The following is a 26,680-nucleotide window of genomic DNA, read 5'->3' on the forward strand; positions in this document are numbered from 1 at the left end:
GGGAATGCAAACGAAGCAGAAGCAACGAGACCTGCCTTCCACACATTCACACATTCAGATCAGTAAAGTGCGTCTTTTGACAACACCTTGCTGGAAAAGCTGTGAGCAAAGGGCAGTTTCACACCGTGTTGGGGGGTGTGAGCAGGACAGACACACCCCAGCAGCTGTGTGTCTTGGGGGGAGCCGCCGGGAGCTCACGGGCACCCCGCCTCCTCTCCCCATCTCTGCACACTTTGCCGTCAAAAAGCCTTCTATCTCTCCCTGCGTCTGCAGGCATCACTCGGTCCATCGGCACTCCACGGAAACTCCCACGCAGAACATAATGAGCCATTAAACACGACTTCGAAGACAAATGTTTAACCACAGGGGAAAACATTCCCAGTATATTGTTAAAGAAGGGTTCAAAACATTATGTACAATAATATCCAAATTCTAAGTAAAAAATAATACAGGAAAGAGACAATATGCAAAAACGATATAATAAATATTCACCATGTTTACTTCTAACTAGCTTTATATGTACTCTTTTCCTAGTTGTAGGCCCTATTTCAAAAATTTAAATCTTCATTTCTAACAATATAACTTCTATGATTAAAAATGGTTTTTAACAGGCTCCTGGGTGGCTCAGACAATTAAGCATCTGACTTTGGCTCAGGTCATGATCTCGCAGTCTGTGAGTTTGAGCCCCACGTTGGGCTCTGTGCTGACAGCTCAGAGCCTGGAGCCTGCTTCGGATTCTGTCTCCCTCTCTCTGCCCCTCTCCCACTCGCACTCTGTCTCTCTCTCCCTCTCTCTCTCTCAAAAATAAATACACATTTAAAATATATTTTAAAGAAATGGTTTTGAAGTCCATGTTTCCAACAATCTACTGCTTTGCGTATTTGTTATACATATCACATATTTAAGTTCTAAACACCCAGGTGCTTATATAGGCACACGTATATGTGAATATGCATTATTAAATACTTCTGTTTTTCCCATTCCGGGCTCTGTGTTCAGTGCTTCACCTGTACAGCCTAAGACCAAGGAGCATCCCGGAACTTGCAGGACGAGTTGCCAGGTCTGGCTGACCCCAACGCCTGCATACTGTCTCCTCATCACGCAGTCCCTAGCCTGGGGAGGGGCACGGAGAGAGCTCTGACCGTCCATCTCTCGATGGGACCTGTGGATCCCACGTGCTCGCATAGGCCTGCGGCTCCCAGTCTCCTGTGACAGTGAGAAAAGGGGGCTTCTGGGCTACTCCCTCGAATCTCAGCTGGGTCCAGACCAATGTTCCAGGCCCACAGAGTGGAGACTCCCAACCACATTATGACCACACACGTGTTTCCCACAGACAGGCCCACACAATGCTGCCTTTACAGACTCCCAGGCGTGTCATACACACGGAACCTACCGAGAACCGCCCCCCACTCTGACACAACAGCAGGCCTGCAGACCCTGGCATGTAGACCCCACGTCCTCAACCACTGCAGCCCGCGTCCTCACAGCCAGCCTCGTGAGCCACGTAACCGGGAGGTCATCTGGAGACCTGGGACCACTGAGCCCATTTCACCACTTCCTCCAGCTCCTTCCCTCGCCCTTATTTATCACTAAAACACAGAATGAAAGACACCAGAACTTCTGACACCAAATGGCCAGGGTGCCACTTACCTTTTTCATGGCAGTATAAGGAAGGTGACAGGTGAAAGGTAATGACCAAATGTGATTGTGGATCATTCACGGTCCATCCGTGGCTGCCTCCAGCTTGGCAGCAGACTCTGCCCCAGTGGGTGACCTTCCCCCAGGGGTCACAGTCCACAGACCCACGATGACAGAGTCGACAGGCCAGGCAACCCACTTCACTTAAGCCTCCTCAAGCGCGATACAGCAGGAATGCCGCGCATAAGCCTGGGTGGGCCATCAGGGACATGACCGTAAGTGCTTTGCACGGTGTCTGGCACAAAATAAACGCTCAGCCATTGTTTTCTGTCGTCACTGTCAGAAGCAGAATTTTCTAAGACCCGGGGGCAGCCACCGTGTCAGGTCGTGGCCATGGGATTCCATGGGGTCGTTTCTGCTCCAGCTCAAACACCCCATGGCAACCGTACGTTCTCTAGGTCTCAATTCAATTCGGCAGGTGTATTCCCGGGGCCCACTGCAGGCCCAGCACCACGCTAGCAAGTACCAGCAACGAAGCAGCCCCAACCTCGAGGAGGAGACAGATTAATTCACAGATGGGCAGCGGCAGCGCGGTGGACAGAGAGACAGAGGCTCAAGTCCCAGGGGTGCCTTTCGGCAGCATGGCCGCCTTGGCCACGCTCCTGAAACCTCTCCAGACCTCAGCCTCCGAGCCCTGCGGTGCAGTGTGATGACAACCCCTCCCTTGTTAGGGCAGGCCCAGCAAAGCAACAGTGCTTTCAAAGCTCTTTAAACAGTGTTTGGCAGAGAGTGAGCACTTAGTAAATGCTGGTGATTATGCGTGGGCAAAGCACAAAGGGAGATGAGGCGAGGCGAGGCAAGGAAATCTGGAGGCGGGGAAGGGGGAGGCATGGGGATGGCTTGGTCAAGGTGAGGTCTGCAGAAAAGGCAGGAGCGAGGAGTGGGCATTCCAGAGGGCAGACCCCTGGGAAGGGGGTAAGGCACAGCATCTGGGCACCGCCAGTACCCTGTGACGAAGGAAGTTTCATCTATTGGAGAAAACAGAGGCTGAAGAACAGGGAGGTATTTCTAGGGGCAGAGCAGCCCTCAAGCCCAAGCTGCGATTTTTCCATCTCGTTTCAGGACAAAGGAGCTCCTGGTCGGGCTCCCTCTGGGACTCTCTGAGCGTGAGAGTCTCTGGATGAAACAGCCACTCCTGTTCCGAAGCCCGTTTCTCCAGAAGAAAACTGTCCTAAATCTTTTGTGACTGGTGGTTTATCCTCTCTAATAACGATGCAAATTTGAGCACCGCTTTAGCATTTACAAGTGCTATACGTGACCCTGAAAGCAACCTCACCTTAAACTCCAGCCCTACTGGGTGGAAACCAGCTGGGGGATAAGGACCGGGTGGGCCTTGCAGCTGGTGAGGGACAGGCTGGGGCTTCTCCCCGACCCCGTGACCCCGGATCCAACTGCGTCAGTGGCACGGAGTACAGGCTGCCAAGTCCAACACGCAAATTCCAACCACGCTTCCCTCCGGTGACAGGTGCAGAGGTTCGGCTAATCAGGTAGTTCCCATGAGCCTCTGCTTTCTGATGTAGGTGATGAGCACCCGCCTTACGGGGCTGTTTCAAACACTACATAGAAGACTGTGAGCACACTGCCCAGCACATAGCAGGTAACCAGCAAGTACGGGTTGCTGCAGTAATAATAACAATGGCATCTGTTCTGATTACCGCATCTGAACCTTTAGAATAGATCTTAAATCCACGCACTTCCTGTCCTCTGCCGTCACCTTTGTCCAGGCCACCCCTACTACCAGCCTCTCACACGTGCTGCACTTCCAGTATAGTCGTGACAGGGCCGCAAGAGGAATGAGCCCATACATTACTCCCTCCCTTGCTTAAAGCCCTGCAATGATCTCCCACTGTCCTTCCGAAACCCCTCCCGTTGAGTTCGCAGCCCTGCGTGATCTGGCTCCTGTCCAGACTTCTCCTAGACCACTACGCTTCAGCCACGTTCAGCCCATTTCTTTCACTTCCTGGAAAATAGGAGGCCCGGGCCTGCCTCAGGGCCTTTGCACAGGTTGTTCCCTCTACTTGGCATTGCTCCCGTGTGTCCACCATCTTGGAATGGTTGTCTCCTCCTCGCCCCTTTGGCTTTCTCAGAGATGCTTTCTCCATAACCACCACCTGCAAAGCATCCTGCCTCAGACACCCTTTCTGTGTCACTCACTGCACTAGACGATAAAATTATTGTTTAGTCATTTGCTTTTATACTGCATTAACTCCAGTCTTGGGTACATACCCAGCAGAAATCATTACACATATTCACCAAAAGACATGTGCAGAATGTTCACAGTGTAATTTTGATCCCCAACCCGGAGGCTCCCCGAAGGCCCACGGCCAGCGAAATGGGTAAGCAAGCTGCTGTGTGTTCAGGTAACATCGGGCCATCCAACGAGAGGGAAGAGTACAAGTGCACACACAACATGAGCTCGCTCCACAAACACAACAAACAGGGAAAGAAGCCCGTCGCAGAAGCAGTGCATCCCTTAACACTCTGTTACATGAAGTTCAACAAGCCAGGCAACACGAACCTATGATGTCTGGAGTCGGGACAGTGGTGAATTTGGGGTGCGGAGGGGTGCCGCTCCTGTTTCGAACCTGCTGCTTGACTGGGGCGCTGGTCACACTCACAGGGGTCGTCGCCCTGTGAAAATCCACTGAGCCACGAACTTCTCATCAGTGCACTACACTTGGATGAAAATGTACAAACCACAAGGCTTGGTGACGACGTGTTTGCTCCGGGCTGTCTGTGTGGCCTCTTCCAGAAGGAATCCACACATTGGCTTCCGGGGTGGAGAGTGAGGGCCCACTGGGAATGATCAGCAGCTACAAGAACCAGATGCAAGGGTGTGACATACACTGAACTATCTCCTCTCTACTTGCCACTAAAGCATCTCAAGTACAGCAAGGCCATCAGCCAGGGGCCACTCTGCCCTCACTCCAGGGACATCTGCAGGTGTCTGGGGACATTTCCGGCTGTCACACTGGGGGTGGCTACTGGCACTAGGGGGCAGAGGCCAGGGATGCCGCTCCCCAACACACAACAAAGAGCCACACTACTCTTGTTTCACCAGCAGAGAACGGGCAGGACACTGGTGCCCAAGGCCCTGAGGCTGACGAGCAGCGGACCCCACGTGGGGGCCAGTGGTCCTGACTCCCGGCCTGGCCTATAGCCTCAACCGAGTTTTCAGAGTCAAGCTGTCTAAAGATGAGCTCCAACACAGCCCACCCACCGCTCCCCTGCAGATCACGTTCAACTAAGGACATTCTACCCGATTCAAGAGATCAGCTGTGAGAACATCTTCAGGAGCGAAGAAAAGCCCTATCTGCCTTGTTACTGATTTCGTGTTTAGCGAGAACTTGGGAGAAAAATATGATCAGCCACAAAGCCTCTCAAGAAACTCATGGCGTTAACGTACTGTGCCAGGTTGACATGGGTTGAATAAAATGCTCGAGGAGGGGAACACTTCACAGGAGGTATAGATAGATCCTGAGTCGTTTTTCTTCATCATCCGGTGATGCTTTCCAGCGGCAGGAAGGGAGCGACACGTCTCTCTGAAGCCATTAATCTTCTTTCACCCAGAAGATCATGTTTTGTAGCTATGAAGCCTACACACACCGTTAACAAAATTTCAGCAAGAAGCTTTCTGGAAATAGTAGTCAGAGCATTGAGTAATCTACACATTCAAATAGAATAGAGCCACCAGTATGGAATATTTTTATCCAAACAGTCACCGCAGATGGATTCATACACCAGCTAGACATGTCCTGGATCGTAATGAAGTTCCAACCTGTTGTTTCCCCCAGACCTCTGCCTTCTCAGCTTAAAAGGCTGGCATATAAACGCATGCAGAATTCCGTCATTATTAAAATGCATCAAGCCCAGACTACTGGCTCTGCCGGGCAGGGTGCTGGGCGTGGAGGGCCGGAGAGAGGACAGAGAGAGACAGAGAAGACACAGGCAGGAACTGAGGCTCCCTGCCCCAGAGAACCTGGAAGACAGAGAAGAAAAAGGAAGGCACCACCTAGCGGAAGAGGACATAAGAATACAGCAAGAAATGTGTCGGAGTAGCAGGGTGCCAGCAGCTCTCACAGACCCAGTGTCTCGTGAATGGACCTGTGCCGCTTTGCAGACACTCCACATCCATCACAGACCACTCCCTCCTCTGTAACTGCAACGGAGCATCCTCGGGGGCCTTGCCTCTGTCCCGATGTGCTCATCTTTGCCGACCAAAGTGCCCGTCAGTCCCCAGGTGACAGGGGAGACACACGATCCAAGTTAGACCAGGCAGACTCTCTCCTGGCCGCAGGAAATGGAGCAGCATACCTAAAGAACAGCTAGAACTTAGTTATTTGTTCAACAAATATTCACTGACCACCTGCTGTGTGTCAGGCGTATTCTGGGTGGCCGAGGCGCACAGGGAAGGAGACAGGTGGACGCCTGTCCCCAGGGGCCGGATATCTCCACACAGCAGGCAGGAAACAAATGCAATGACACACATGTGCCCTCAAGCAACAGTAGACACGGCCACACAAGGAAGCAGCAGCAGATGGAAGGGGTGACACAAAGTGGTGGGCGCCAGTCAGGAGCACTTGGGGCCTCGACAGGAGGGGGCACTGAGCTCGGGCCTGGTCTTCCTTCCTCCTTATCATCTCTTGTTGAGGCTCGGCCCCCAGGTCAGGGGCCGTGAACCTGTGTCAGTGCAGAGCCAGATGATAAACATTTTCAGCTCTAGGCGGCGTGCACCTCTGTCCTGACTCTGCCCTCACGGAAGCTCCCGGAGCCCCGCATCTCCCCTCCAGCGATACATTATTTAGCGACAGACGGCAGCCTGCATCTGGCCTGCAGGCCACAGTTTGTGCACCCCTGCCCTTGTCGTCAAGTCTGTGCTGGCTCCGTCCCCCCACTGTACCCCTGCTAATTTAGTGGGGTCCCTGCTACTCTTCAAATCAAACACTTTCCCGCCTAACCTGGAAAAGCAGTTTTCTCTTGTTTGTAGCCAAGTGAACCTACTGGATCTAGACGGCACTTCTCAAAGGAAGGAGCAGCAGTACTTGTGAGTTATCTTACAAAAGGCAGAAATCACGAAGGATTTGGCGGTGTCTTCGGGTCCCCACCCCGCATTTTCTAGGTTGAGAGGGAAGGAAGGCTGTCCAAGGCCACTCAGCGAATCTAAAGTAACCAGGGCAAGGCCCCAAACCTATTGCTTTCTAGTTCAGTGCCCACATCGGAGGTCCCTTTCAGTTGGAAATAGCAGAAAACCTATTCAACGTTAATAAAACGAGGTTAATTTTTCCCACATGTCAAGAAGTCGGAGAAGGTGGCTGCTGATATCATTCCAGAAGTCTAAGGATATCAGGGCTGGGGTCTCCACAATTTCCCTCGGTCTTCCTTCGTTAAGTGCAAAATGGTTTCCACAGCTCCAGATATCACAGAGATGTTCAAGGCCAAAGAGAAAATGAAAGGCAAGTATTTAAATCAGTCCTTCCTCTCCCAAAAGCCAAGGTTTTCCCACAACTGCCCAAAACATTTGTGTTTATACATGACCACTCCTAAATGCTTAGGATTCTGAGAAAGTACACATTCCCTTTTCAGCCTCTGAAGCAGAGACACAAAAGGGAGAAGGGGCTTAGGAATGATTTCAGGTTTGTCAATTCAACGCATCAGGCTCAGTTTTCCTTCTACAAACACAAGATTGCAAACTGCCACTGCAAGAGTGGCTGTTGATTCCAAACCCCTGTCAGGTAACCCTCTCTCTACTTAAATTTTTTAATGTTAATTTATTTTTGAGAGAAAAAGAGAGAAAGAGACAGAGTGCGAGTGGGGAAGCGGCAGAGAGAGAGGGAGACACAGAATCCGAAGCCGGCTCCAGGCTCCGAACTGTCAGCACAGAGCCTGACGCGGGGCTCGAGTTCATGAGCTGTAAGATCATGACCTGAGCCAAAGTTGGACACTTAACCGACTGAGCCCCCCAGGCACCCCGTGTAATCCTTATCACTAAAGCAGGGGTTCCAGAATCCAGTAGGCCATACACTTCACTCAGGGAACTTTATAAAAAACATATTCCCAGATTCCACTTGAAAACTATAGGGTAAGAATTCTGGAAACAGGGCCCAGGAATCTGGGTTCAAAGATGAACTCTTTGTTATAAATTTCGAGCTGTTCAAGTCGCCCCTCCAATCCCAATCCCAGCCCCCTATTCCCTTTCCACGGAGCCCTCTGTGGCAGTGCCATGTGGATCCTTCCAGAAAGAGTCTGAGCACATATGAGCACGCACCTGTATCTCCCCACTATTCTCCACAAGCAGAAACCACCTACACGTTGACCAGCACTCTGCTTCCTCACCTAGGCGCACACCTGGAAATCGTTCCGCGTGAGCCCACAGAGATGCACCTCCACCCTCTTCGTGGCTACGTGTCAGAGAGTCTGTGCCTTGTCCGAGCTCCGCGAGTAACTGAGAATCAGCCCGCGGTGGGGCTGCCGGGGTGCCGGGCACTAGTCGCCCCTCACCCAGCAGCAAGGACGCCTGTCTGGAGGTTTACTCACACGACCCTCTCCGTGAGCCCAGAAGGGAGGATCACGGTCCAAGTCCATCTTACAGATGAGGATGTTGTGGCACAGACCCAACACCGCACAGACAGGAGTCGCCCTGCGGTCTGGACTCAAAGTCACACCTTCCCCTTGGTCAGCATGATGTGAAGCCCCACCCAGCAGCCCCACAGAATGGCAACTTTTCCTGCGCACTTGAAGCAAGGTCAAGGTCTGTTCACTCAGGATCCCTCCCCACCATCATCTCCTGAGCTCTGCCCTTCTCTCCCCGTGTCAAGTGCGCACCCCCTCCAATCTCCCCCAGGCTATCTCTCCTCAGCAGCTACAGAATTCACTCACCAGGATCAGCCATCAGTTCACTTCGTGAAAAATCAGTGGAAGCTTTTGCACAGATGCCTGGCATGCAAATTCATCCAATGCCTCAGGAACGATGACCCTTGAGCACAGACTAGACAGAAGCACTCGCTTTCCTTTCTAGGCTATGACCTTCCGAGGGGAGGGATGATGTGACATTCACCTGGTGCACCCCAGGGTCCAGCCCACAGTAGGTGTTCAATAAATGTATGTGATATTGATTTAATTCCCCAAGAAAACAGGATTCCCCCAAATGCACCTCAAAATCATGGCTGCAATGATAGAGTTAAGTTTGTCATCGATTCAGAAATTGCAGGTGGTCTGGTCTGCACCATGGCAGGCCCGGAGACAGATGAAAAGCATATGGTCCTTGTTTTCAAAGAACTTTCTCTCCTATGATAAGAACAGATGTGCACAGCGTTAAGTATGGGGTAAGGCAGAATGTGGTAGATTCTGGAGCAAACATACAGGGGGGTGTGAGAGCACAGAACCGAGTAACTGCCCCCTGCTGTGACTTCTTCCTGAGAGCCTGCCTCCCCTTGGACTCTGAGACCGGTGCGCATCTGACCCCCCCAATCCAAGGAAGCTGCCAAGTGAATGAATGATAGTGACCACTGGGTGGTTGCCCAAACCATTCTCCGTGCTACATTTCAGGAAGAAGACAGCATAGCTCCATCAACCTGAGCCTCAGTCTGTGTCCGTAAAACGGGCACAGTAATATGCCTTCCTTGGGATTCAACAGGCTAATCGTGGAAGGTGTGTCACCAAAGGGGTGAAAACAGCAAATGCTCCATCTGTGTCGGCCATGACTGCACTGCCTCCTTCACTCTGTGTACGAGCAAGTCCGACCTGTTTAGGGGGGATCTGGCTCTCACACCACATCACCTGGGGTCTAGCCCACGCCTGTTTCCATGGCGCCATGCTGCCCTGGCACCACATCTCCCTGGAACCCTGAGACCAGGCGAGGTACTGGTTCTCGTCCCCCAACACACAGAGTCTCATCACCGAAGAACAGGGGAAGCCATCACAGAGAGGGCGCTGGGTACGTGCTTGCTAACCACGGACGAGCTGAAGCACAGGAAGTGCGGAATCTGCCTGGAAGTTCGCTTCTCCTCAGTTGAATTCCTCCTCTCTTTTCAGTTCGATTTCTTTCCCCGTGCTCTCTCCTAGAGGCTAGGCCAGGTAAAGGACTCGCGTTATACAGTGAAATACGAACCCCATGTAATCATGCCATCTTGTGCTGATTTTAAAGCAGGTATAAGGGATGAAGATTTCTAAAACTCAATACTCACTTTTGAATATTAATTAAGTGCTGGGTACTGGGGATACGCAATTTATAAAACATTCTCTGCTCTCGCTCTCAGAGACTCACAGAAACAATGGGGAGGGGTGGTGGACAGTCATAAGATAGTGAAGGGAGGGCCAAGAGATAGACAAAGAGTTACGGCAGCAGCCGGGATAAAACATTCAGTGGGGTCAGGTGAATGCTCCAAGGAGTGACTTGGCAGAACAGAGTCTCGCAGGGCAATTAAGAGTTCACCAGGTGATCCAAGGGGAAAAGTATCGCATGAAATGGAAGGAACATTTGCCAAACTCAGACTTACAATAGCACGCAGCATGTTCAAGCGACCCCAAGCGGTCAGAGAGACCAGGATGGACCGGCCGACCTCTACCCGCCATGCCCGTGTCCCTGGCAGGCACTGCCGATCAATCTTGGCTCCGGGAGCTCTGATCCAGGATTCCTCCACATGGGGCTCCGGGTAGCCTCCCCCACAAGAGCTGGAACAAGGACAGGAAGCAAGGTCACACTGTAGGGCAAAGGGGAAGTCACTGCTACTTCTCAGCAGAGGAGCATTTTGCTTTGTCAGTGCTCTGGAAGCTCTGATGCCAAAGGAGAGGATGCGTTAGAGCAAGAAGGAGAGGGTCAGACAGGGGGCAGGGTGGACAGGGAGGGCAGGCAGACAGCAGCTCCTATGAGCCAGATCATCCCAAGAGCGGTGAGACGCTGCAGGGACAGAGGCTGAGGTCAGGGGACACTAGAGGAAGAAGAGGGAGGATCTGGTGTGACTGGAGCTGGAGACTCAGAAGCCCGGAAAGCCCTTAACTGGAACTGGGACTGGGACGAGGAGATGGGAGCCCCCACCGGGTACCAGTCTTAGGGGCAGAACCGCACGGCCACGGCTGGGGGTCTGGCCCCCACGGAGTCTGGCAGCCTGGATGCCAGTCCTGTCCCACTAACTCCTAGCAGCACAAACTCGGGCAGAATCAGTACCATTCAAGGGCACAGGCTCTGGAGTCAAGGTGCTTGGGTTCCCACTGTGGCCTGGCTATGAGACCCGGTCGAGGCTGCCTGACTCCCCAGCACTGAGCTCAGTACATGGGGAAAACATGTGAGGCACAGAGACCATGTGGCCCGGGAGCAGTGAGCAGTGGTGTGGATTCCCCTACCCTTTCCCTCCTCTGACCTGGCCAATGGCTGCCCCCAGTGTCTTACTGCCTGGGTCCACCCCCTACTTTCCTGCTTTGCTGACGCCCTACCTCCCAATCCTGGAGTCTGCTTCCGATGGAGACTCAACACTGAAGATCATCCTTCGCCTTGAACTCCAGGCCCCTAAAAACACTACTCTACTGCTGACCTCCGGCCACACTCAGCATGACCTCCAGCTGTCCACTCCCGGATACCAGCCCAGGGTCCTCGCCTGGGGCCAGCCCTGCTCCCCACCTCGCCTCACATTCTAGGTGATGCTCTGAGATGCGTCCACCTTTGCCGTCTATTGTCTTGGGCTGAAATGGGGTCTGAAATGAGACACAGTCCCACCCTGGACACATACATAGGGTCCTGCTCAGCACCTCACAGCAGTTGTCGGTCCTGGGAGCACCAGTCGCTCACGACCACCCTTTAAGATCCATCCAATTTTCTTCGGGTTTCTGTTCAGGGAAGGCACAGGTATCGAGCATCATGCTTGCATGGCACTGAGCAGCTGACTTTGCGCGTGTGCACACTCAGGCTACACCAACCACCGAGGACCCCATTTCAGTGGAATAAGAGACTTGCACAAAGAAACAAGCTGACTTTTAACAACGCCGACAAAGCAGAGCTCTCCGCCGGTGCACACTCCACCCACCAGTCGACAGTACTCCTGAACTTGGCAGACCAGAGAGGCCGCAAAGACCGGGAGAAGTTGCCATCGCCTATTTAGAGACACAGGGAATGACGGCAACATGACAGGGGCTCGCTTTGTGGCGGGGTTTCCTTACCCCTGAACAACTCAGAATCTTCACTGGGACTCCCCAAGGTAGCCGCATCCCAGAACCTTCTGTGCTGAGAGGAGGGTGTGGATGCACTTCGCCTCTGAAAGGATTCATGGAATAAAAACCTCTAAGGGCAAAGCCTCCTCTGCTGATCGCTCCCTGCTGGGCCTCTCTCTCCTTCCAGAGCAAGTCAGGGCTCACGGTGCTCTGAAGCCCGAATGTGCCACAGAGCCCGGTGCTTTGCTGTGAGCTGGGGGGGGGGGGGGGGGGGGGGCACCCAAGGCACAGCGGGTCCTCAGTGCATCGTAAGCATTGCCTTCGCTTTCTGCCGGCCGCTGCCACCAAGCACAGAGAAGCAGGGCCCAGGTCGGGACACCTGACTGCACGGCTCCTCTCCACTTCACCCCCCAACGAACCCCAGTTTCTGCCTGGGCAGAGAGGTTCTCTGGTTCATTGCCAACTTGGATCTGTCTCCCCGCACCCTGGAGGAGACACACCCCGAAGCAAGGGAGTGACACTCCCTCCCTTCCCAGACTCAGGGAACACCCTGCACTCCCATCATCGCTTGGCATTAACCCTGGAAATTAAGCACCAATCTGCACAGGACCACAGAGGCCATTGCCCCCTGGAAGGCTTAATTCTGCAAAATTATCATAGAGCTTTCCATTTGTTCTCTTTGGATCAAGAGGCGTTTTTTTTTCTTTTTCCTTTTTAAAAGTTTTTTTTTTTAGAAGTTAGAGATGGAAAAAAAAAAAAAAACAACTAAGCTGAAACCTAAATTATTTCTTCTCTCCTGAAATACACTGACTGGATGCACACTGTTGGAAATTCTCAAAGCCTTATTTTCAAAGGATGCAATTCTAAAGATTTCAAAAAAGATGGTCAAATATAATCTTTTCTTTTTTCTTCTGAAGAATAGTGGATCACAAAGTTATCTGAGTTTTACAGCCGGGAAGGTAAGGCATAGTCGATCTGGGTTGCCTCAGGAACCAGAGCAATTTACTTTCCTTTTGTTTTAGAATTAAGATGCTTCTCTGGGCGGGAGAGGCAGGAGTGCCATCTGCAGGCCAAACCTCACAGCCCGGGTCAGGGCAGCGGGGGGGGGGGGGGGGGGGGGGGGGGCTTGAGGGGGACTCCAGCACCTGCACCCCTCCCCTCTTGGCCCAGGGGGCAGATGCGGGGCTCAACGCTCAGTCACCTACAGGATAAGTGGTGACAATAGTACCAGGATTGGTGGGGGGGCGTGGGGGGATAGCCATCGAGGTCCAGCAGAGTTAGCTGCCCGCCCCTGTCCAGCAAGTACCCGCACTCTGAGTTTATCCTGTAGGGATACTCAAAGTCCAAGAAATGTTCACCACGGTACTCATTTCCTGGTGAAATATAAAATCTGAACACTAAACAAATAGGGACTGTTTAAATAAATTAGGGCTCTCTAATGCACAGGAGCCTAGGCAGCCTTTACAAAGAACAAGGAACTTGGTAGTCAGGGAGTAGGGTGCGTCTCCACAGCAAAAGGTCGTTATGCAATCTTGCCACTGTTTTACAGAATGCAGCCTTTCCATAAAGACGCAGGTTCACAAACGTTAACGCCTGTAAGTGACTGTGTCTTTGAGCGCCTGGGTGGCTCAGTGGGTGAAGTGTCCGACCTCAGCTCAGGTCATGATCTCCCAGTTCATGAGTTCGAGCCCCGTGTCGGGCTCTGTGCTGACAGCTCGGAGTCTGGATCTGCTTTGGATTCTGTCTCCCTCTCTCTCTGCCCCTCCCCCACTCAAGCTCTGTCTCTCTTAGGAGAGGACAATGAAGGAGCTTCTCTTCTCCACTTGGCACATTTCTATCATTATCTGAATTGTGTTGCAAACCTATGCTAATTTTGGACTGCTTATATGCGTTGCTTGAGGACATAGCCAAGCAACTCTCAGAGCATCTCTGGTCCCAGCATATGTGAAATGCCTCCACTGTGCCCTCACCCCAACGCTACTGCATTGGAGGACTTAAGATGCTACATGCAAATGCCCTTTTCCCTGGGGACTGGAAGGCCACTCTTCCACCGGCTCCCAGCACCGCACTCAGGCGATGAGAGGCCATGTGCCAGTCTGAATTTTGCCACTTAGCAGGAAACATCATTTTTGCTTCTGGGCTTTTGGGTGTCCTGCTCCCCCTGGTTTCCAGAAGTTCCGCGGGTGTCTTGGGGGCCATCCGGGCCTTCCCCCGCCCCCTGTGCAGCAGGCTCTCTCGCCCTGGGCATTTCCATGGATTTCTTTTCTCGTCTTTTTCCATTTCATCCTCTACTTTGCCTCTTTTCCATCCTTCCAGAATTTTCTGTCCGGATGCCAACCTCGTGGACGCTCCCCTCCCCCTCCACCCCGCCCCCTTCCCCCTCTGCTGCACACTGGAACCCCTCAGGGTCTTCTGCCCACATCCTGAGCTTTCTAGTCCAGATCCCCACTTCTGACTTCCCGGACCTCTGGCTGGTGCTCACATCAGACGCTGCATCTCCCCGAACCCCTCCGTGAGTCCAGTTAGGTTCATTCTGGGTTTTACTCTGCAGAGTGACCCATCTCGTTAACAGTTTTTCTACCCTTTGCCTTCGGAGACACACGTGCCTCATGTCGACTCTCCTCAAGTGTTTGCTGATACGTGAATATTTACCTATCTTTCTGTCAATCCCTGGTTTGCTGCCTGTTCCATTTATTGACTCCTAGCTCCTGCTGGGCAGGCTGGAGATGCTGCCTCGGTCGGGGCTCCCTGTCCCTCCCCAGGCCTGAGCTCCCTGGCCTGAGCCCTCCCCAACCGCCCTGGCCTCAGGGAATGCCATTCCTACTTAACACAATGGGAAAGGGGGAGAGCTGCCCCACCTGATTTATTAACTAAGACCCTCAGTGAATCCCGGGAACCCCCCCCCACTTTGCATCTCCAGGACCTTTGGCTCATTTCTTACCTTCTCAGCTCCCGCCCCCCAAGTACTGGCTCTAGTTTTGTTTCCCTGGAAGTCTGACTCTATTTACTTTCTATATTTCAAGACTTTCTGGCCCTTTGATGTTTCTTTATCTTGTTTGGGTTTTTAAAATATCTTTTTGGGCTTTCCACAGGAGATAGGATGGGATTTAACATGTAAAAACTAAATAAATAAATAACATCCCTGTGGTTATACAGCCTCCTCAACATGAAGGAGGTAAGAAAATGCACGAGGTCATCATTACAGACTTTACAGGGTGGGGATCTGTGCTTGGCAGCCCCCAGTGGAGTTACAGGGCATCCCATAGAGTTACCCAGCTTAATTCTGCTTCCTGGCATTATTGAATTTGGAGAAGTTACTCTAAATAAATCCAAATGATAAATGTCAGGTCATAACATCTTATTTTATATCAAATTCGGCAATAACTCTTCAGTTGTCAAAAGAAACATATACTCGAAATGAGCCAATTAATCTTTTTGCTCCTTTTCTCTCCTCCCCTCTTTCAGCAATAAATTGTAGCAAAGAACATCTGGGCCCTAAGTTTATAAAACCTTGTGAAATAAACAAAGTTATTTAAAAGCCTAAGGTTTTTTTCTTTCCTATTAGGACCCAAGGTGGTCTTTCTCTTCAACCTAAAAGTTGGGTTTGGTCGCCAGGCCGTGGAGGTCTGCAGGGCGAGCCTTTCAGATTTCTCACTGAGTTCCTCGTTCACATCCAGTTCTCTCCAGACAGCGTAAGAGAAGCTCACAGAAAGAAAGCCCGGTAACATCTCACAGGCTACTTTTCCTGGGTCACAGCTTAGAAAGGAGCATCCTGACCCAGCCTTCCATCTTCAGTGTCTTCGGGCAAGGAGCAGACACCAGTTGTTGAGACGACGAAGACAACGTTGATGCTATTTTCTCTTCATCTGGCCATTTGTGCATAATCACGGGGATGCACCAGGCAATGATCTTGACAAGCAATTTAAAGTGCAAGGTGAACACTCCAAACAGCCCTTCTAATGCAGACGCTGAAAGAGGGTCATTTCTTTGAAAGCAACCTCAATGTCAACTCAAAGTGCCATTCCCAACATGCTCTTCATGCACTTGCCACGTGAGCCCGGAAGAACTGCCTTGTCGCGGGTCCTGAGACTGTAGATCAGTCTCCTGGCTTCCCCTCTTGGTCCTCTTGTGGCCATTCCCCACCCAACAAGCAGAAAGACCCTCTCAAAACCTGAGCCAGGTCTCGCCACACCCAGCCCCAAACCCGTTGATGGCTTTCCATCCTGCAAATGATACTCAAAGTTCTCGACATGGCTGACGAGGCCCTCTGTGACCCAGCCCCTGGTCCCCTCCAGCACCCACCCCGTGTCGTCTTCACGTGGCTGCAGCCACCCTGGCCTGCCTGATGCTCCTCAAACGTCCTCCCAGGATGGCTTCCAAGCATCCACACTCGCTGTTCCTTCCCCTATTCCTGAAGCTTCACCCCAGGGGGATTTGATGTTCCAATGTCACACCCACAGGGACCCTGCAACCACCTGTCAGGGGCCACAGGGACTCTGTGTCCCCCCACCCACCAGCTCCCTCCTGTTTTCCTCACAGGGCATTCTGACTCTGACCTCATCTACTGCTTTCCTCACTTCCAGTTTCCACAGGAGAATGGGTGTTCCATGAGAACAAGGACAACATTTGGCTGTCTAGCCATTTCTACCGCCCTGCTGGCAATGAGGACACGCCCCATGAAAATGAGTGTGTGAAGAAAGGAAAAAACACTGCTAGTTATCTAATGAACTAAATTAGGGAGTCCCTCTCACAACGGATAGGCAGATTCAATTCCCCAGTAAATCCTTTGGCACAAAAACATGGCAAAAGCACTCCCCGGGAAGTTAAACATAGAATTACCATATGACCCAGCAAAGTCTACTCCTAGTATGTACCCAAGGAGCTCAAGGCTGGGGCTCAAATACCTACCTGCCCCCGACGTTCACGGCTGCCTCAGTGACGATGGCCAAAAGGCAGAAACAGCTCAAATATCCATCAACAGATGAATGGGTAAGGAAAATACGGTATACACATATACTGGAATAATACTGAGCCCCCCAAAAAGCATGAAGTTCTTACCCTGCTACAACAGGGACAGACCTTGAAGACATGCTAAGTGGAGTGAGACACGAAAAGGCACTGCGTGGTTCCCCTCATACGAGGTATGGAGAGCAGGGAAATCCATGCGGACAGAAGGTAGCACGAGGGTCCTGGGGGCAAGGGGGATGGGCACAAAACTTCCGTCTGAGAAGATGAAAAATGCTGAGAATGGGAGCAGTGACGGTCGCATGCTGTGGTGAATGTGCCTCATGTGATGTGCTCCACGGACGTGTGAACAGAAATACGTTTATAAATGTACACGCACATAGTGGTTATTCTATTTACCTTGATCTTGTGAAATTACATTCGTTTGTCCTCCGATTCTCATTAGACGAATCAGCACAAGAAAGAGTCTCTTACCATCTGCTTAACTTAAAATCTTAAAAAAAAAATCCTGATTTAACATCAGTTATTGGTTTTACAAAAATGAGTTCTGATAATTATGTACATGAGCCACTGATGCCTGATTTATTATGCAAGCAAGAGAAAATACGTCAGATGCTGAATCACTCTTCCCAATGTCATTTGTGAATATTACTCAAAGTTTCTATCCATATATTACTTCTGTTCCCTCAAGATAAAAAATAAAAATCGCTTCTACAAATGTTTGTCAAAATTGGGAGCACTTTAACAAATACCTTTCAATAGAGCACCTTCTAACATGTCATTAAGTATTCTCCTTTGAATACAATTTAGACCTTTTCAGTTACATCAGGAAATTCTCTAATATATTTCCATAAATTACAATAAATAAATTCCTTTTAAACTTCTGGGGGTTTTCAACTAATGTGTGATGTGAGTGATTCAAGTTAAGCTCTTTATTCTCACTGGGGGGTCCCCGGTTCTTCACACCAGCCACACTCATTAGGGACAGAAGCAGGTCCCGACGGGGTATTTCAAAGGACTCCAGACCCGTGTGTGGTCACCCATCCTGGGTGGAAAGGAGATGGGGAAGGGAGGTTTGAAAGCCTGATTTAATGCTACTCTGGGACCAGGTCACCTGTGTAAAACCCCAGAGCAATTACAAAAGCATTTGCATCCGTAGGCACACAATAAATATTATTTGGATACCCAGGGTTTCCTCAAGCCTGCTACCCACCACCTCAGGAAAGAGAGGGACTCTAGGCGCCAGAAGAACAAACGCTTATTTAATTGTCACACATTTTTTTAAATGAATTATGGCAAGATTTTCCACTGCACATGATGATGTAAAATGTTCTTTAAAAATAAATACATCAAAACTTAGAACGGTTATATTTAAGGAAATCAATACGTACTTGCCCGAAGGTATAGGATTTGGAGGAAATCCACAGGGTGGTCCGCACATGACTGGATTGGGGGCCGTGCTAAACTAGCCAATGTTCCTCGTTCACCATCAAACCTAGAAGCTGGGAAGGTAGAGAAGGTGTGCTGCCCAGCCCAGCTGCTGCAGGAACCTCTCAGGGGCACCAGGGGGCTGGTTCTGGGTCGTGGCAGAGAGGAGACTTGGTGCCTCAGTGCTATGGGCTGGAACACAGGTGGCAAAGAGAATGTCCCCTTCTCCTCCAGTTCTGCAACGTCCTGCTGTTGGGACCCCAAGGAAGCCAGCTGACAGAGGAGAAACGGAGCTCACAGCGCCCCATGGCAGGACAAAGCCAAGTGCAGATGGTGGGCAAGGAGCCCAGAGGGGCTGGCTTACACTCCCTGCTCTTGGAGTGAAATGGCCTCAGGCTGTCCTCCTGTCCTTCCGCACGCCCAACCGTACACATCCGCGCCAACGCAAATCCCTTACTCCTTAATGGAGTATCTCATCATTCCAGCTCTTCCACAGATTCCTCTTACACCTGGAGCTGGGAACCACCAGCTCGGCACTGTCCCAGGTCCGCAGGATGGGCACCAACTTGCCAACAGAAGTCTTGGCTCCCTTGCCTAGGATGGCCTTCCGCTCGCTCTAGTCGGCCAGGCCACCAAGCAAAGCTGCAGACCTGGAGGAAACCATCTTGCAGGAAGCTTACAAGCTGGCATAATGCAAACTAGAGCCCATCCACCTTGCAGGATATAGACAACAGTTTTACGGCATCAGGATCAATTCCCCATCATAGCAGGGGTCCTCAGAGAACTTGGCACCCAGCTGCACATCCATCCAGCTGTCAACGTTGGCTAACTTACTGGTCCTCGGGTGTTTCACTTCCCACATCTGTAAAATGGGTTTAACAGTGGTGTCTACTTGGTGTTAGGTTTTGAGGGGGTTACACGAGATCATCTAGGTGAAAGGCAGAGCACTATGCTGGCTCACAGCAAGTGCCCCCTAAACACCAGCCAATTAGGAAAGGAACTGGGGTTCAAAACTGAAATTGCAATCATGAGAAGGAAAGACAGATAAATCCTAGCTGTGGCGCGGTCTACAAAAGTCCTGGCTGGTTCTCTGCAATTGCCACAGTCATCAAAAACAAAGAGAATCTGAGAAACCGTCACTGCGCAAGGCGCCTAAGGAAACATGATGAATGTCACGTGGTGTCCTGGGTGGGATCCCAGACCAGAAAAAGGATCTGAGGGAAAATCCAGTAGAGTCTGAGCAAAGTATGGACTCTAGTTAATAATAATGCATCAGTACTGAGTTGTTAACTGTGACAAATGTATCACACCGATGCAGGCCGTTAATAACAGGAGACACTGGATCTGGAGTACGGGAGAACTCTTTGTAGTAACGGCAGTCTGTCTGCAAATCAAAAACTATTCTAAAATAAAAGCCTTGCCAAAAAAATAGAAAAAAAATTAAGCCTATCTCTTCCGGAGACACACAGCTGGCACCAAACAAAGCTAGTTTGGCCCCACGTGTGAGTGATGTGGGGGCCCGGCCTCCACCCTTTCTGGGCCGTGTCTAGTGTCGTTATTTGAGACAAGTGCAGACCTGGGAGACCAGAAGCTGGACAGTGAGCCCCCCAGTGAGGAGGACTCAGGTCTGCAGAATCACATACATGGCAGCACAGTGATGGAGATGGGACCTATGGAAACAGCACCCCGCAGGTGAAAAGCAGAGCGTGGGAGACCCAGAACCTCTCTGCCTGGAGGTCACTTAGGAAAAATGCCTTATGTGTGCAGAGCAAGTGACGTCACCGCAGCAGCCAAGGCCCTGGCTTGGGAAAGGCTCTAGGGCAGGGCAGGCTCACAGGCTCGTCAGGACGGCAGTCGTCTGCCCAGAACAACTGTGAGCCTTGGAGGGACCCTCCTGCCAACGGAGTCATCTCCTCCGTGCTCAGGGCTCTCCACGTGCCCCAGGAGCCACGTCTACACAGGGGCCCTTCCTCCCCTGGCACTCGGAAGGCAAAGGTGGGATCCATCTGGGGTTCCTGCGCTGGACTGTGGCAGATCTCGTGGGAACCGTCCCTACTCTGTCCGGAACCTGGCACCTGGTCTCTCCCAGGAGCTCAAGTGTCAAAGCATGCAGTGAGGTGGGAGGCGGTCCACATCTGTGCACCTTGCCTGAGAGCCCACGGTTCGCCCTCAGCTGTTCCCAGAATCATTCTGGCATCTAACACATTCCACAAGGACTCAGGAGTGTGGCCCAATGACACCCCACCTGGACAGCAGTGGGGAGAACCCAATTTTGGTCACCGCTTCTCTTACTACCCGGACCCATGTCTGTCCTCCACTCCTCAGTGTTCGGGGAGCGGACAGATATGTCTGCCCACTGATAAGCAAGCACGCCCCTTCTTCTGGCTGTGCCCTCATTTTGTTTTCAGAGCCCACCTATTCCCCACTGTCAGGCCTGACCCACACCCCGTTTCTAGAGATGGGTCCCCTGTCCCACATTCAATCACAGAATTTACACCAGAGGTAGACACATAACCAAATCCAGTTAAATAACCTCACCCTCTAAGAGTTTGCTGGACTTATGTGCGGTTTCTAGTCTGGTGCTGGGCTGGTCGGATGTGCGCCCCGGGCTGCTAGTGGCACCTCTGCTGGGACCTCGAGAGACCCCCCTGAGTATGAGGCCTCCTGGAAATGAGACCAGCATCGTGGCAGAGACAGAAAAGCAGGATAGCACCTGGGTTGGCCAGGCCTGTGGACAATTACTTCCCCTTGTCTTTGCCTAATCCTATTTAAGCTGGCTTTTGTGTATTTGTTTTGCCTAAAAAGTCCTGCCACGTGCACTCACTTTGATGGTATTGTCAGAACCGAAGCAAGGGAGGTGCAGTCACCTGTGTTACACCACATGTCACACCACCCTGTTTGAAACCCGACGAGCTGGCCCACCCTCTGTCTTCAGGAAGCTCGGTGCCTGTGGGACTACTTCCTTCCCACAAGGCGGTGAGGTCTCCCCACTTTCCTGGCTTTCACAAGATGGTGACTTAAAGGAGCAAAATCTGATTCAGAAAGTCTAATGCCACAGGCATCAGCACTTAGCTCTTTTCTTTAGATGGGGGGACCAAACCGGTCCTTCAAAACCCAGGAAGGGAGCACCTCCAAAACATACCATCCTTGGAACAAAGGGAATGTGTTTCCAACACGTTCAAAAAGCACTGGGTTTCAGAAAGTTGACTGTGTTTTAGGCATGGTTTCTGAGAGCCCTGCGCGTACCAACACAGACAACTCTCCAGGAGGCTGAGGTCAGCTCTCTTATCGAACTCAGAACAATTCTTTTTGTTTTAATAAAGTATTACGTGGGACTGTTTTTTGTTTTTTTGTTTTTTTTTTTAACGTTTTATTTATTTTTGAGACAGAGAGAGACAGAGCATGAACGGGGGAGGGGCAGAGAGAGAGGGAGACACAGAATCGGAAGCAGGCTCCAGGCTCTGAGCCATCAGCCCAGAGCCCGACGCGGGGCTCGAACTCACGGACCGCGAGATCATGACCTGAGCCGAAGTCGGCCGCTTAACCGACTGAGCCACCCAGGCGCCCCTACGCGGGACTGTTTTTGTTTTTCCTGGAAACCAATGTACTAAAAGTTCTTTTTACAAGACTTCCTTGAAGTCTCCACATCACAATTCCAACTCAGTCGCTGGAGGTTCTCACCTCCAACAGATCCTGCTGGAACTCCCTGTGGGGGTAGGGGGAGTGTGGGGGACAGGGAAGTCCCCAGCTCATCCTCTTTGGAAACTTTACTTTGAGAACACCTCCCCTGCAAATTCCAGACATTCCATGTTGAGGAAAAACATCCCGTTTCTGGTGATTTCAAAGCCTTTATAAAAATTAAAAGCAGCTGCTCCCGATGAAGTATCTGGTCTTGCCTCCGGTGGGTATAAACACGCAAAATGGCTTCATCTCTCCTTAAATAGGAACATTTCACCTCCATACAGTGGAGTCTGGGGACAAGTGCCTCCTGCAGACTGTTCCCCACAAACAACCTTTCCTTAGGACTCAAAGGAATCATTTGGATACTTCTCATTTGAAGTTCTATCCTTTTGAAGTATCTTTGAACGGTTTCATCTCCTTTTGCCTTTCTTTTTGACAAACCTGCACCTTCTTAAACTTCCAGAGACATCCCAGTTTTTAGGGTAAACTCTTGGGCAATTTCTAAGGCAATTTGAAGGGACTTCGTCTAATCTGACACACCCAGTAAGGATCTACTCATTTTCACTGGGCTTCTTTAATAGATTTTACTTGCTTTGAAAACAAATGGTGGCATGGAAATTGAAAGTAAAGAAGAGGAAATAAATGATTCTGATTTTTTTTCACTTAAAAAGTTTTTTAATGTTTGTCTTTTTTTTTTTTTTTTTTTTTTTGAGAGACAGACAGATCATGAGCAGGGGAGGGGCAGAGAAAGAGAATCCCAAGCAGGTTCCTCCCTGTCAGTGCAGAGCCTGACGTGGGGCTTGATCTCATGAACCCTGAGATCATAACCTGAGCAAGCTCTCTCTGCCTCCCCTGCTCATGCATTCTTGCTCTCTAACTCTCGCTCTCTCAAAATAAATAAACATTAAAAAAAATAATAAAGTCAAGTTAACATACCCAGAGTTTGGTAAAATGCTTTCACTGTTTCCCCATTATCTATGGAAAACTGAGCTCTCCTGGAGGCTGTGAGCCTTCTTTAAAGAGACGAGAACTTTCACCAGAGGAGCTTGCAGCATCGTGGGCTACTTCTGCCTTCCTGCAGCCTCTGCCCAAGCTACTCGCCTCTCCGGTCTCATCGACCGTGGTGGCTGCGGGTCCCGCACAACCAGGAGACCGAGGCTCCCCACCCTCCACTGCCCTCCCCTGAGCACTGGGAGAGCCACCTCTCCCACTGTGTGCAGTCATGGGCAGGCAGGAAGTCAAGGTGCCAGGCCACTGCTTAGCAGGGTGTAGTGGGGGGACTGGAAGTCAAACTGGCACAGTCTCCATGAGCTCTCTCCACATATGTTGACCATTAACCAGAATGAAACAAGATGGGACAAAGGCTGACCTGATTCGCACCAGGTGCACTGAGCTGAGGGGCAGGAAGGGGGGGGGGTTCCCTGCACCCCGGACTCTGGCTCTGCCCTGATGGTGTCCCTTCCCCAGTCTAATCTCCAGCCTCCCCACAGAGTATGGAAGCCCGTAGAACACGGCTCCCACTGGATCCTTCTCCTGCAGGACCAGAGCCTGTGGCCAGATTAAATGATTCCTTCCCACCTGGGAAGAGGCAGCTGGAAGTCCTCGTGTGATGTGGGAAACAAGGGCAAACGGAAAATCTCCTTACTCTCTGCAGCCCATGGACAACTCCTTGGGACCGGCAGGGCGACCCTCCTCCAGGAGCTCCAGTGTCCTGACGATGACACTTTGCTAGGGGCAAAAAGGAATCTCAGCCTGACCCCCCAGGATCCTGTAAGTCTACTTTAACACATAAAAATTCCTTCGGAAACTTCCTTTATCTCCACCCCCCAAGATATGTGCTGGCAATCATCCTCCAAGCTTATGGCCCCTGATATGCATCTGAAGGGTCTCATGACGGAGTTTTTACTAAATAATAACAAATGACCTTTTCCTAACCCCTTTTAGCCCCTCAAGGTCCTAGAAACCTCACTTCCAAAATTCCTTAGAGACATACACTATCCCTAACCCCCTCTGAACCCAAAGGGATATAACAAGTCACTGATCACAACCCCAGTCCAGCTCTTTCTGCTGCCGGGTCCCATCCCTGTACTTTAATGAAATCACCTTTTTGCACCAAAGATGTCTCCAGAATTCTTTCTTGGTCATCAGCTCCGGACCCCACCACCACTCCAAAACTGCATCACGCAATACCTCAAGGCATCTCATCTCCCCCCCCACCCCCGCCACTAGCAGAAGAGGCTGCCCAGAAGAGCCCCCAACTCAGAGATGCTCCAGAGCCACCCGGCTGTGAAGAGGACGGCACAGCTCAAGTGGGAAGTGTGTGTGCCCTGCACGAGGCAGGCCAGTTTGAACCCCAGCTCTGTTACCGCTGTGTGACCAGGGGTGGGCTACCTAACCCCTCTGCGCCTCAGTTCCCTCCTCTATAAAATGCATGATCTCAAAGGCATGTTTTAAGGATTAATGACTTAACAGACATAAAGCACGGCATAGTGCTGGCCCAGTTCTCACTCCGTAAGTATCAGCAGGGTTATCCTTACTCTTATCACTGCTGTTACTGTCATCATTATTCCCGCGGCCCCCTTTAGCCTGCAAAGTCACTCTTGTTCAGGCTGTGGCCCTTGGTTTACAGATCGAAGACTGATTCCACCAGCTCCTTGTGAGCTGATCCCTCTCACACGGACAGACTCACAGAAGCCAAGCTTCTCCAGCTGAAGTGCAAGACCCAGATGCCAACCTTTTGGCTGTGGCACCTCAGCTCTGTGGCTCTGTGGCTAACAACCCAAACGTGAAGTCAAACCACCCAGGTTTAAATCCCAACTCTGTCACTTGCTAGCTGTGGACAGAGGGGGTGACGCCACCTCTCTAAATGTGCCCTGGATTCTCACATCCGGGTAACGTAAGGATCAGCACAAGGCAATGCAAACAGAAGGTTTCACGGGGAGCCCGGCACCTAGTAAGCGTTCAATAAGTGGCAGCAAAATGTCCTGTAATTATCACGGAATTAGAAAATGTTGCCTCTGCAGGACCAAGCCTTCTTTCACCACAGACACAGACACCAAATCATATTCGGAATATCACTTGTTAACAATGAAAAGTAACTCTGACAGAGAAGGGAAGGCTTACAGCCCCTATGACTTCTGCGTTATCTCCTGGTGGACACATCAATGCGAGCCATCACAAACCATCAGCAGTCGCCTGGGGATCCTGGAATAGAAGCAGCAAGAGTTGGGGTACCGAAGAGTCAACGTCATCAGGCTGAGAACATGCGTGGGCCTCCCACGACAGGCTTTGACACTCAGGGCAGAAGTGTCTCCAAAGCCTAAGCTCTCTCTACCCCTCAGAGAGGCTCTGAATGAAACTTCTAGTGTTTGCCAGTGGGATTCCTACCTGGCTCTGCTTCCCTGATGGAGCAAACTTTCTCCCAATGGCACAAACTCACTTTACATATGTTAATAGATTCAATCAGGCCCTAGTCTCTCGTCCGCCTCCTCACCTGGCTTTACCTCTCCGTTCTAGGGTGTTCCATGCTATTCTATTCCTGAGGCCAACTTATGTCAGTATTTTTAAATTCTGGGAGATGAGAAGGGTACCTCAATTCAGCCTCCAAACACTGTTCATACCTAAACACTTGGGACTCATTAAGTGTGCCTGGGGTCACTTCAACCTCTAAAGCTGCATGTGTAATTGAACTCAAGTTTAAACAACTACATCATGTTTCTGCATAGAGAAACAGCACCAGCTCCCATGATGGGGTGTCCTGCTATGTGGCAGTCACTGCGGAGGGAAGTTTACATATATCTTATTCAATCTTAAACGTAAACCCATGGGCAACACCACTAAGCACTATAAAGGAAGAAACTATTAATGTGTGCACACCCTTGCAGAGGATTCAAGGGAATTATGCTGAGTGATACAAATCGGCCTCAAAAGACTGCACAGGGTGTGGCTCCATTCATAGAACATTCTTGAAATGACAAGATTATAGACACAAAACTGGGTAGTGGTTGCCAGGGGCGGGTGGAGGGTGAGAGGTGTCTGCGGTTATAAGAGAAGCATGGAGCATGAGAGGTCCTTGTGATGGAAGTTCTCTGTCTCGACCTTGCTGGGGTCCACAGGAATCTACACGTGGCATGAAATCACAGAGGGTGACGTGTGCATACACACACACAAATGGGTTAAGTAGAAATAAAGCTGGTTGACTGTATCGATGTCAGCATCTTTGACTTGATGCAGCAATATATGGCTTTCCAAGATGTTATCGCTGGGGGAAACTGAACGAAGGGTGAGGGTTTCTGCACGTTATTTCTACACCTGCATGGGAATCCATATAAGGACTAGGGAATGGCAGTACACAGTAGTGTTTCAGAGTATTTCCGGGCCGGAGAGCTTTGGTCTAAATGCCCACTCTGCGATGTAGGATCTGTGCAATCTGTTACTTGATGTTCCAGAACCTCAGACCTTCGGTGCACAATGAAGGTGAGGGTAGTGCCTATCCCAGGGGGTAGTTTCTGTCTTGATTTCCTTAAGTTAACCAGGGTCAGTTTCCATTTCTTACTCAAAAAAACAAAAAACAAACAAACAAAAAACAAAACCTTTTGGTGGATGCATAGGCTATTATTTTATAACAGGAAATGCAGTGCCTGAGATGGTAGATGTTGTCATCTGGTTCAAGGTATAAATGACTAGTCTGCAGCAAGAAAATTCCTTCCCTGTAGATGCAGAAAACCCATATGAAATACATACAAAGAAAAGCTGAATTTTCCATAAA

The 26,680-nt window shown here is 50.7% G+C and overlaps 1 long non-coding RNA gene across 1 annotated transcript in view; it reads right to left on the bottom strand.

The window, feature by feature from the left end:
- The window catches only part of LOC128773439 (uncharacterized), a 116,053-nt gene that overhangs the window by 75,141 nt on the left and 14,232 nt on the right, over positions 1-26,680 (bottom strand). The window lies entirely within an intron of this gene.

The sequence above is a fragment of the Panthera pardus genome, unplaced genomic scaffold (assembly GCF_024362965.1).
Source record: "Panthera pardus isolate Hobbes unplaced genomic scaffold, ASM2436296v1 HiC_scaffold_25, whole genome shotgun sequence".
Lineage (NCBI taxonomy): Eukaryota > Metazoa > Chordata > Mammalia > Carnivora > Felidae > Panthera > Panthera pardus.